Genomic DNA, 11,986 nt, shown 5'->3' with positions numbered 1-11,986 from the left:
AGGGGTCTGCACCTCCATTTGACAATTTTTAGGGGTCCACAAATGAATAAAGGTTGAGAACCATTGCTTTAGCCTATGTCCCTCTGTTAATAAACTTGTTTTATTTTTGACTATAAACCAATTCAGTGCTGTGCTTGAAGGGAAGTGTGTATTTACCCAAGTTAAGTTAATAAGCTGTAATGTACTGACTCTTTAAAAGAGCAGCAAACTCAATACCTCCTGTGAATGACCAGAAACATCTCTGAGGAGCTCAGGACTGGAATTCACAACTGTTAACTACTAGGCAAGGTTTGGGCAGTGAGAGGCATGAGGAGTTTGTTGACGAGAAAGACAGATTGGCATGGCAGGGAGCTAACTAACACCTAATCTAATCTCCAGCAAAGCACATGCTTGCTGAGGCAGAAGGGTAACACAGTGGCTCCCAACTCTGCGTATCCCCTACAGCATGTTACAGTTACAAAAGCAAAAGATAAAAGCAATTATTTCCCAGTGTAAACCACAGATCAGTTGTTGGCTGTTCCCTTTCTTCACTCTACGACATTCTAGACTGCCTTATAAAGAAAGCAACTGTATAAAACCAAGGCAGCAGCTCAATGTTTGAGGTTGCCAGAGTATGTTTTTTAATTCTGCAACCCCACACCATTCTTCCTAAGTGAGCAGTGACTGAGCAAAGCACAAAACCCAAGTGTCCATTTTCAAGGTGCTAACATGAAATCACTTGGAACATGGCTGATTAAACAGGAGGAAGCTACTACGCTTCCAACAAGTGAATCTACTCCTGCAGTTATAGCACTGACCTATCTCTTTCACCCCCCTCAACAAGAACCAAATGCCAGTTACCTGATACTGTTGGTACTTCTGAGACACCTGGTCAACCACTTCATGACACAAGTCTTTCCTCATGTGTTGCTTTAGAAAACAGGGCCATTTTTCCTGCTCGTCCTGGTTGATGCCTATCAACAGCTCCATTACTTTGAAGCTAGTGATAAAGCACTTTGTTGCGTCTGTTGTAAGCCTTTTAGATGCAAAATACTTTTGACTAAGTGCGCAGGTGAAACTTTCACTGAGTCTGAATTTCCTAATTGGAAAAAGACTCGAGACAAATTTGAGAGGCACCAAGCTTCTCTGTGTCACCACAAAGCAGCTGAAGTGTGTCAAATGACCACAAAGAATGCTGGTGACATGCTAAGTTTTCAGTTCTCTCAGAAGAAAACAGGAAGATCCTAATGAAAATTATAGTAGTACATGTCTTGCCAGCCAAGGACTTGCACTGAGAGGCCATTATACTAAACGAGCTGAAAATATACCTTTAAGTGGAGAGGTTGACTGCAACTTTATTAATCTGCTTTGTTTGCCGCAGATTATGATCGATACTTCAAAGTAGCTGAAAAAGAGTGAAGAGAAATTCACAAGTCCAGTTATTCAAAATGAAACAATGGAAATTGTGTCTCAATGGCATTGAGGGGGATTTCTGAGGGAGTTTCTGGGAAGTGCTATACAAGGATCAAGGCTATACAATTATGGTAAATTAAATAACATTCTTCAACAAAAAGCAATTGGCTTTTGCCTGTTATGTGGGTGATGACACGAATGGCTTGTACAATCAACTCTTCATGAACAATATGGCCTGTACATCCACTGAGGTAATCATATCAGTAATTAGCTATATATCATTGTGTCTAACTCTGGGGAATAACAACTGTCACAGGCAATGCTATGACTGTGAAGCTTAGCTGAGTATCAAGTGTAGCAAGCAGAGTGCACCAGAGGGAACCCCAAGCTACATATACTCACTGCTTTGGACATGCTTTGAATTTGGCATGGCAGGACACTATTCAAAATGCTTTTCTAAGAGATATTCTTGGAACTGCTTACAAAAAATATAAATAAATCACCCAAACAATTGCAATATTTCAGGACAAAACATGAAATGTTAAATACACCACTAGGTATCTGTGTCCTCTGTCCAAGAAGATGGACTCTCCACGAAGAAGCATTGGCTTCAGTTTCTGAGACCTACCTTGATTGTGTGCAACTTGGGAAGTTGTGAAGGATGCAACAAAAAAGATACTGAAATAAGATCTTAAATCGTTGGCATAGCAGCTCAAATGGAAAAGTTTAGCTACCTGTTTGGTATTTGAACTAGGTCAGAAAGTCCTAAACATGATAGAGAAACTTTCTGAAACTCTGCAAAGGTCAGACATTTAATCAACAGAAGGCCAATCTAGTATGAAAACAACACTTAGTTTAGTTCAATCCATCCAATCAGATAAAAGCTATGACTTATTCTGGGAGCAAATCCACCAGTAAAGTTGGAGATAGATGGAATGCCTGAGCTTCCAGGGACAAGTTCCCAAGAAAATGTAAATAAGGACACATGAACCCTGTTTCCCAAATTCAGCAAAGGAATTTTATAAGTAACTGATTTTACAATGGCCAGTATTCAATCAAGATGTGAACAAAAAGGCTACAAAATTATTCAAAATCTTGAAACTCTCATAACTCCAAATGCAATAGAAACAAAAGTTCAAGACTTCCTTCAGGTGTAGGCTTTCAAGTTCAACCATGATCAACTGATTACTCAGCCTCATCTCTCGCAAGCCAGCTGTCAGCTTACAGAAAGATCACTGAAGTCCATACAGAAATATCTCAGTTCACTCAGCCAGCGTGAACGCTGGCTGCTTTCCAAAGGGGTGAAGCTGAGCATCATTTCAGTGTTCTACAACATAGTAAATCATGGCCTCAAGTAGGCAATCACACCTCAGACAGCATGTGATTTTACATGTACACAAGGACAAGACTGATGTACAGAACTCACTTCAGGAAACCCAAGGCAAAGATCTTTGTTTGGAACTTTCAGATTTGTAAGTCATTTTTTGTAAATGTTTTAAAAAGGAATGCTTGAAGCCATAGTTTTGTACCATGACACACAACCTGTCCACTTTTAATAAAGTGAGAAGTAAGCTTCTGTTCCAAACTCAGTGTTTCCTTAATTAATGCAATCTCTAAAGATCGTGCCTGCTGATACTCCCAGTTGTATACAGCCACAAAAACAGTCTCTGCCCTAAGGAGCTTACAATCTAAGGGTAAGATTCACTATTGCCCTGCAGCCCCTTTGGCACTGGCATAAAGGGGCTGCATGGCAGCTGCCTAGGACCAACAAGGAATAATCTGGGCACAAAAGGGCTTCTGTGGGAGCTGCAGAGCCAACTCTGCCCCCTCCTCTGCCATAAGGGCTCTAGGGGGAATGGCCAGAACATTCTTATGCCCCAGCTATTCTGCACTCTGCAGCTGGGGTGCAATTTAGGGTAACTTTCAGGGCTGCCCTAAATTGAGCCTGAGGCTGACCTACCCCCGCCAACCTTGGAAGTGGAGAGATGCAATGGCTCCCTGATGGCCATGTTCTGACAACAGTGCAGGGATGAACTCCCCCTCTAGGAAGACAAGTGACACATGAAAGAGGGGGGTCAAGGATGCAGCCCAATACATATAATTTGTGTGTATATGAGAGAAAATATGATGTACACATTTTTGTTAAAGTCATCAATAAAGTCATCAATAAATAAATACACCTTAATACACCATTTCCAAGAGATGTCACATCAATGGATGTGGGATTTGGATACCTAGTGTCTATTTATGTGACATGTGCACACTTTCCCCACCAGAGGGTACTGTGTGACAAAAACCATCCATAAAGAGGTGGCTGGGATCACATCCTAAGAGCACACAAAATAACCCAGAAAGTTAGCAGTTCAGCCTGCATCATTAGCCATCAGGGCTGGATCTGGCACAGTGGTTTTTCAACCTGTGGTCGTCCGCGGACTATGTCTAAAGAGTCTGTGGAAGGTTGTCATTACCATAGAACAGTTGTTTTCAGCCCATGGTCTGTAGACCCCAGTCTAAAATTTCCAAAGGGGTCCACACCTCCATTCAAAATATGTTAGGGGTTCACAACCAAAAAAAGGTTGAAAACCACTGGTGTAGGGTGTTGATTTCTGGAGGATAGGCGTGAAGGAAAGGCTTTTATGTCCATCTCCACAGGTAAACACTACCCAGAAGCCCAGCCAATGGAGTCAGTGTTTCCCAAAGTGCCACTGGGTTTGCACCTATTTTCCAGAATTCTAGCTGAAGTCAAAGGGAGAGGCAGGTGCTCGAGACTGTAATCCCCATCCCTGCCGCTTCACACTCTGTAGAGCATTCTGGGGTTTGCATTATCGTCTAAATGTAGCCAACATGCTACAGCTACTAGACCCACATGGGGCTTGCCTGCCTTGAGGATTTTTATGTTCACATCATGGTGTGGCACAGCCTCCCGCCCTCCCTTTCCGAGGGGAAGCCTCTCTATAACCACATCAGCATGGTGGCATTTGTGGGGGGCCTGCAGCAGTGCGTGGGAGCAGTAGACACTGCCGAAAAGCACCTACCTCAGCTAGCCTCAGATACCCGGCCACAGCTTCAAATACCAGAGTGCCTGAGGGGATACCCCATGAGTCAGTGAAGTGGTATCTCCAGGGATTTCTGGCTTGGAGGAGGGAGCCGTTGAAATGGCTAGTGTGAGGGCACCAAAGACCCTTTGCTCACCTTAGGACTGAGTCAGTGTTCTGGGAAATCCTGTCCTAGAGAGGCCCAGGAGAAGGAGAGAAAAGCAGAACAGCGAGGCAGAGAGCGGGGGCAGTGCCCAAGGGGTAGGGAGGAGGAGGAAAGGGAAACTGGGAGCAGACAGATGCGAGAGGGAAGAGGAAGGGAAGCTGAGAGAGACTGGGGAAGATGTGGCAGGAATAGCAAGACAGGGAGGCAGAAGAGAAGCAGGGGAGCAGAAGGGCAGGACGAAGCTATTGGGTCGGATTCTCGGTCATTGTAAGGCCCCCTTACACCATGCTGTTACTGTAAAGAGGCCCTATAGGTGAAGAAATTACCTTAGTACAGGCAATGTAGAGCTGGTGTAAGCCCTGCTCCAGTCATGTCAAGGCTGAGGCCAGAACACATTGCGTTTGGGATCTGCTGTGCTCACAAGCCCATGGGGCAGAGACAGGAGATAAATTGGAGCAGCCCTGGAGCTGCTCTAACTTCATTGGGGGCTGCTCAGGCCCCAGAATACAGGCAGCACAAAGGGGACTTAAAACCCACTGTTGCCCTCTTCCCCTGCACCTGCCCCAACCACAGGGAAGTGGGTTGGGGGGGGGGGGGGCGGGAGGCTGAGAATCAGAAACTAAAGGAAAGGAACAGGGGAGGGTCAGGAAACAAAAGGGGGCATGAGGCTCACTGAGAGTCTAAACAATCCCCATGAGCAATGGCTGCTGGGAACATCTGCTGTGGCCAAGAGGTCTCCTCTTCAGAAAGCAGAGCGCAGCAAACAGCCGGAACATTGCAGAGTGGTACAGCAGCCTGCACGGGCTTGCTGGGCTGGAAAGGGCATTGTGTTTGTGTCACAAATATAAAGGGAAGGGTAAACACCTTTAAATCCCTCCTGGCCAGAGGAAAAACCCTTTCACCTGTAAAGGGTTAAGAAGCTAGGATAACCTCGCTGGCACCTAACCAAAATGACCAATGAGGAGACAAGTTACTTTCAAACCTGGAGGGGGGAGAAACAAAGGTTCTCTCTGTGTGTTGCCTTTGCCGGGACCAGAGCAGGACTGCAGGTCAGAACTCCTGTAAAGGGTTAATAAGCAATCTAGTTAGATGTGCGTTAGATTCTGTTTTGTTTAAATGGCTGATAAAATAAGTTGTGCTGAATGGAATGTATATTCCTGTTTTTGTAACTTAAGGTTTTTCCTAGAGGGATTCTCTATGTTTTGAATCTGATTACCCTATAAGCTATTTACCATCCTGATTTTATAGAGGTGATTCTTTTACTTTTTCTTCTATTAAAATTCTTCGTTTAAGAACCCGATTGCTTTTTCATTGTTCTTAAGATCTAAGGGTTTGGGTCTGTGTTCACCTATGTAAATTGGTGAGGATTTTTATCAAGCCTTCCCCAGGAAAGGGGGTGTAGAGTTTGGGAGGATTTTGGGGGGAAAGATGTTTCCAAGCAGGCTCTTTCCCTGTTCTATATTTGTTAGACGCTTGGTGGTGGCAGCAATAAAGTCCAGGGGTGAAAGGTAAAATAGTTTGTACCTTGGGGAAGTTTTAATCTAAGCTGGTAAAAATAAGCTTAGGGGTTTTTTCATGCAGGTCCCCACATCTGTACCCTATAGTTCAGAGTGGGGAAGGAACCTTGACAGCTTGGGCGGGGAGAGTGTGAGGAGATTTGGGCTCTATTCCTAGCCGCATGTGACTAATAATGCCCTCCGTCAGGTACTGGAGATGGTGCAGACCTCATCTCCGTTGCGTAAGGGGTTAGGAGGAGGTTACTGTTCCTTTCCTGTTTGTGGTTTGCAGCCTAAGCTCCTGCCCCCCCCCTCCTGCCCTCATGTTGTAAAATACTTAGAGGGAGAGCGGAAAAGAGGAACGCAGAGCGGGGAGGGCAAAACAGAAAAGGGGAAGAAAAGAAATCAGAGCTCCAGCTGCTAGGATGGTTGTGTAACCAGGCACAAGCCAGGCTTCCTCTTTGCTATTCAAATCCAATGGGTCGAGGGAGCTTGGGACCAACAGGATGGGCTCTCCTGCTGCCTGGACCAGACTGAGCCACAGTACCAAATCATGCTGCAGCCCTTCAAAGCCAAAGTCCTTAACACAGGGCTGGGGCCTGATCACAATGTGCTCTTCACTGCCAGGCTGAACGGTGCTGTCTGCCCATGAATGCGATGATGGGGTAACTGGGTCTCTGTGCCCTGTAGATAGGACCTGATTCACTGGAGTCCATGTCACCTGAAAATGGGCAAAGCGTGGGTGCAAACTGGAGGCACAGGCTGGCAATGGGCTTCCCTAGGATATAGCCATATTTCTATAGGCCAAGAAATCGGTGAGGCTGTTAGTGACAACCCCCAGTACAATACTTACCTGGGGAATACAGGTGCCTCAGTAGACTGTGTTCACCTGGGGCTTAGAGCCAGAGTATCCCAACCCCAGGTTACGTCATCTCCCCACAGCTGGAGGAGTAGAGCCAGGGCTTTTTGGTCTTTGTTGCTTTGGTCTTGTTAAGAACATCCCCTCCTGCCAGGTTCACACGGGTAACAGCAGGGTCATGCCTGCACCAGGGCCTAAGATTTGCCTGTCTTGTTCTCCTGGTCACAGATACAAAGGGAGGGTGTGAGGGGCACGAACACAGCAAGGCCCTGCAAGCAGGGCTGTCCCTACTCATATGCGAAGTATGCAGCTGCGTAGGGCACCAGGAAATTTGGGGTACCACCTTTCCTGCTGCCCTGCACAGCTGTGTGCTGCTGCAGCCCCTGCTCCGCCTCTTCCCCATGGTCCCCGCCCGAGCCCCACCCCCACCCCACCCCTTCCCCAAAGCCCCCACCCTGTCCGCCCTACCCTCGCCCCTGCTCCGCCCCAGCCCCACCCCCACTCCCCTGAGGACTGCTGCAGGGGTCAGGCCTGCACTCACCACCTGGTAAGTGGAGCAACCCAGCCCCAGCCTGCTTCGCCCCCCGGTTCCCCTCTGCCCCCCCAAGGCTGGGAGCCAGGGGAGCAGAGCGGGCTGGAGACAGGGGAGGTTCCCCCCTGCCCCCTCCCGTGGAGGCCTGGGGTCAGCTCCCCCCCACGGAGGCTAGGGGGCTGCGTAGGGCACCAAAATGGCTAGAGATGGCCCTGCCTGCAAGGGGATGCACAGAGACAGAGGAGGGGAGACCCAGGGGCCCAAGAACCCTGTTCTGCTCCTGTGACCTCACTAGCCAAAACCCCTTAGGTCCCAAAGCAGTGAGTTGGGCTGCACAGTGTTCTCACAGGCACAGATCCTGGTGCTATGAATTTCAAGAGTGACTCCTCATTAGGGTTGCTGGGCACAGATGGACCCTCAAATCTTCTCTGGAGCCCTGACTAGCAAAGCCTCCAATAACTCGTGCCACCACACACATCCGCTAGGGCTCGGCCCATGCAGCGCTGGAAAGCCAGCAGCCCACTGGCTACACTACAATGCCCAGGGGCCTGGAGGTGGGCAGGAACCTCTAACCTTGCCTGGCGTATGCATTGCCTTGTCCCAGAGGAGAGGAAGGAGAAGCTGGGGCTGGCAGTCGCTGCCCTGGGAAGACAGCCAGGGGGTTATTATTAACCTGCTGAGTCAGGGAGGCTCTTGGGTTTCAGGATCACAAGATGCAGATGCCGGGTGGATTGGTTAGATTTTTAACACTCCTTCACATTTTTTTTTCTTAAAACACTGACGGAGAGAACTGTGATGCCGTGCCAGAGCTGGGCTGCACGGTGCCCTTCCCCAGCCAGCCAGGCGCAGAGGCTGCTCTGTCCTGATCCAGGGAGCGATGTCTGCTTACAGGAATACAAGTGGTGGAAACAGCACAAGGGTTTATCCCAATCTCCAGTGGACTGGAAAGCCTCCAAAAACAATAGCCAATAAAGGAACAAAGCTGCTAAGCAAATATAGCTACAGCTGGTCCACGGACAGGCAAGCTGGCTTGCAGAATTGATTACAGTAATGCATTGCTTTCCCTCCCAACTCTTAAGTGAATATAGCGCTGGCAAAAGCAGCAGGATTGACAGCCCTGCAAACTGAAGCCTTCCCTTTATCCACAGGTATCAATGTATGGCACATTGCCCTGCTAATGTGCTTCTACCTTCTGCTGGGGGAAAAGAGGAATTCAGCCTCCATGGCCTGTTCAATCATTAGACTCCACTGAGGCTGTCAACAAGATAGAGATCATTGGTGGCAGCTAGCCCCTACTCAACGCCCTCACTTCGCAACCCCATCCCAGGAGTGATCAGATTACAGTGGCGGGCAGAAATAAGTGCTGCTGGCTTTAGGTGTTTGTGTTAGCAGCTGTCACGCCTGGTCCATATGACCATAATCCCCCTGTGGTGACACATACATCATCAGAAGTGGTCAGGGATCTAGTACTCATGTAATTAGACTCTGGAACTCATTGCCACAAGATGTCACTGAGGCCAAGAATTTAGCATGATTCAGAGACGGTTCAGATGTTCGTAGAGATAGCAGAAACAGCCGGGGTTTTAACTGTTAATGCAAAACGAGAGTGTTGGAAAAGATATAAAGCCTCAAACTTCAGGGTTTAAAACAGGCCCTGTTAGGGAGTAGGATGAGACCTTCATGTGCGGTAGATTATCCCCTATCAGTTGACTGCAAGGTTTCTTGCACCTCCCTCTGAAACTGCTGGTGCTGGCCACTGTCAGAGACACGATTACTGAACTATGAGAGCCAGAGTCTGATCTGGTTTGGAAATTCCTATGCCAATGATGTGGAACAGATTATTTTGCAGATCCAGTCATCAGTAGTAGCAGTATCTTTTCAAGGCACTGTTACTCTGGCAACTACAATGAGAGTGCAAGTATAGGCAGAAGAGCAGTTCTAGTCACAGATCCAGATCCTCAAAGGTATTTAAGCTCCTAACTCCCAATGAAAGCTAAGAGCATAAGACCTTTGAAGATGTGGGCCTTAGTCTCTAGAGTCAGTATGGTGGAAGTCTCAAGTGCTGGTATATTGCACACGTAGGCAGGGTGACTTACTAGTACAGGTAGGGACGCAGTAGCAGTTACAGACAGATAGCAACGTTACAGTCAATATCCAAGTCTCCTTACTAGTTGGTCCAGATACGGTCAAAGACAATGCAGTCATAACAGCTGCAGCTAGGCAGCACAACTGAATGACGGCCCTAGAAAGTGACCTGGGCAAAAGGGCTTCTTGCTCCCTTGGCCATTTGGAATTACCCTGCCTGGCTGATCCAGGCTCACCCAGCTCCATCTCTGCACCTTCCCCAGCTTTCTAAATTGCAGGCAAGTGGAAGTGCTGATTATTTATCAGGTTCCTCCTCAAGGCTGACCCCAAGAGCCGACATTTCACAAGTGCCTCTTGTCTATTTTCCCCAACCAGAACAGGACCAAAATAGACACCCCCACCCCCACCCCCCTCCAGCAGCTGTTACCCTCATCCCCCCTGCCAAGCTGGCTTGTTCTGTTCCTTCCTCTTTCATCACCACCAAGACAGGGCTACTGCAACTGCTACAGTCATGTCTGTAACTTACCAAGAGGGAAATGAGCGAAGTGCTGCAGCACTGCTTGACTCCGGTCACTCATCAGTTCTGGTTCAGCTCTCACAGCCTGCCTTCACTGCTGAGTCCATTCATTTCAACTAGTCTATTAGCTTGAAAATCCTATTTACTCTTATTGTTGTGTTTACATATTACCTTGATCTAAATCCACACCCAGACTAAAGACATTTCATGGAAAACCCCCACTCAAACAAACTAATTCATCCTCATAACATCCTTTGCAAGGCAGGTATGTATGGTGAATCCTTTTCCACAGATGGGGAAACCCAGGCCCAAAGGGGTCAAGACTTGGCTAACAACACAGCAAGGCAGTGGCAGAACTGGGAATAGAAACCAGGAGTCCTGATTGCCAACCCCCAATCAGCTGTTAAGCCTGAGCCGCTGCTTTTCTGACTCTGATTTTAAATGGTGGTTTTTTTGTAGGCACAAACCCTGGTGCCTACAGCCTGGTTCCTGTCTAGCAGGTGCTGTCTCTGTCAAAGGTGTAGCCTCATATCCATATATATATATATCACTTGTATTTATACAATCAATTACCATTGCAACACATTCCAACTCCTCAATAAGCTCCTTCAGAGGTAGAGATAAGGTATCAGTTTTCCGGTTACTCTTGCCAGTCTGTCTGTAGTAGATAATAAGCATGCTGGGTAACAGGAAGAAGTTTATCTAGAAAGGAAGCTGAGCAGCTGCCGTTGTTGTTACAGGAGACTGAAAAAAACCAAACAAACACCGGAAATCTTGTGAACCGTACAAATCTTTCCCCTCCGAATTCCTTTTCTGATCTAGACACTTCCGGGTCAGACTCCAGCCGCACCTTCCCAAAGCAGTAGAGAGGCACCTCCCCAGGTGAGAGCTGCTGAGCTCTCTGAGTGCTAGACATATTGTAGTGACTTGTTTTAGCAGGAGGGTGGAAACAGGAGGTTGGTAGATTAGGTCACCAGGATCCAAAATATAAAGCTTCCCTGCCCGCTCTCTAGCTTGTGCCTCCCATTCTGCCCCCACCCTACCAACCAAACTCAGGGAAGTTGAAAATGGAAGAGTTCATATTATTTCTCCTGTTTGAAGTATATAATAAATGGACTAATTCAATGCTCCTGGGCTGAGGGCCCTGCAGACTGAAATTCTCTGTTCACATCTAGCCTGGTTCTGATTCAGCTCTGGAAGGGCTTTAGAGAAATCAGCCAAGCACACATGACCTCACGCTGATTTAGGAGCAAGAGAAAAGAATATATGAAACATCCTGAAACAAGGAATGTAGAGGAATAGCTGAACACTTCCAGGAACTGCTTTGGCTCAACTCAGATCATCCAAACCATCAGACCAGCCATATTTTTGATCTGGTACCTGACGGGCTCCTCCTGCCGCATCCCTTCCTACGCAACTCTCATCACATGGCCCAACGTATTTCTTTCTGTTCCTGCTATCCCATTAATCTGCTTTATGTAACCCCCCATGTGTGCCGGACACGAAACCGACGTGGTAATATGCTGCCGTTGTACGTCTTTAGCAATTGGGTTAAAACAAAATCACACACACCGCAAAAACCCTTTTAAAAATAACAAGCCTGGCAGCTTCAAGGTCAAAATCTCAACAAGGCTGGGGAATCAGCACTAACCGGATCATGTCTTTTTGCAGCTGACCTCTGCAGCCAGATGTGCAAGAAGCTAATTCCTAAACAAACTGTCAAGGAAAACGCTTTCACTGCTGCTCTGCCAGGCAGGGTCATGGAGGCAGTATAAGGACAATGCACCCGTGTCTCAAGGAGAACGTTTAGTTTACATCCATCATCTATTTGCAGTTATCTGAGCTTTTCTTCCCCACTATTTTATTTGAATTAATCCTGTGGGTCTGATCCTGCAGCCCTTGTT

At 47.4% G+C, this 11,986-nt stretch overlaps 1 long non-coding RNA gene across 1 annotated transcript; it reads right to left on the bottom strand.

Annotated features, from left to right (window-relative positions):
• Positions 1–1,303: 1,303 nt before the first annotated feature.
• On the bottom strand, positions 1,304–10,163 carry LOC142069418 (uncharacterized). Its single transcript, XR_012665241.1, has 3 exons — positions 10,092–10,163; positions 6,943–7,166; positions 1,304–1,384 (listed from the first exon to the last, which is right to left on the bottom strand). It is a non-coding gene; the product is annotated as an uncharacterized LOC142069418 (long non-coding RNA).
• Positions 10,164–11,986: the final 1,823 nt, after the last annotated feature.

The sequence above is a fragment of the Caretta caretta genome, chromosome 16, assembly GCF_965140235.1.
Source record: "Caretta caretta isolate rCarCar2 chromosome 16, rCarCar1.hap1, whole genome shotgun sequence".
Lineage (NCBI taxonomy): Eukaryota > Metazoa > Chordata > Testudines > Cheloniidae > Caretta > Caretta caretta.
Note: the sequence above shows the minus strand (reverse complement) of the source record. Positions and strands in the feature narration are given on the sequence as shown.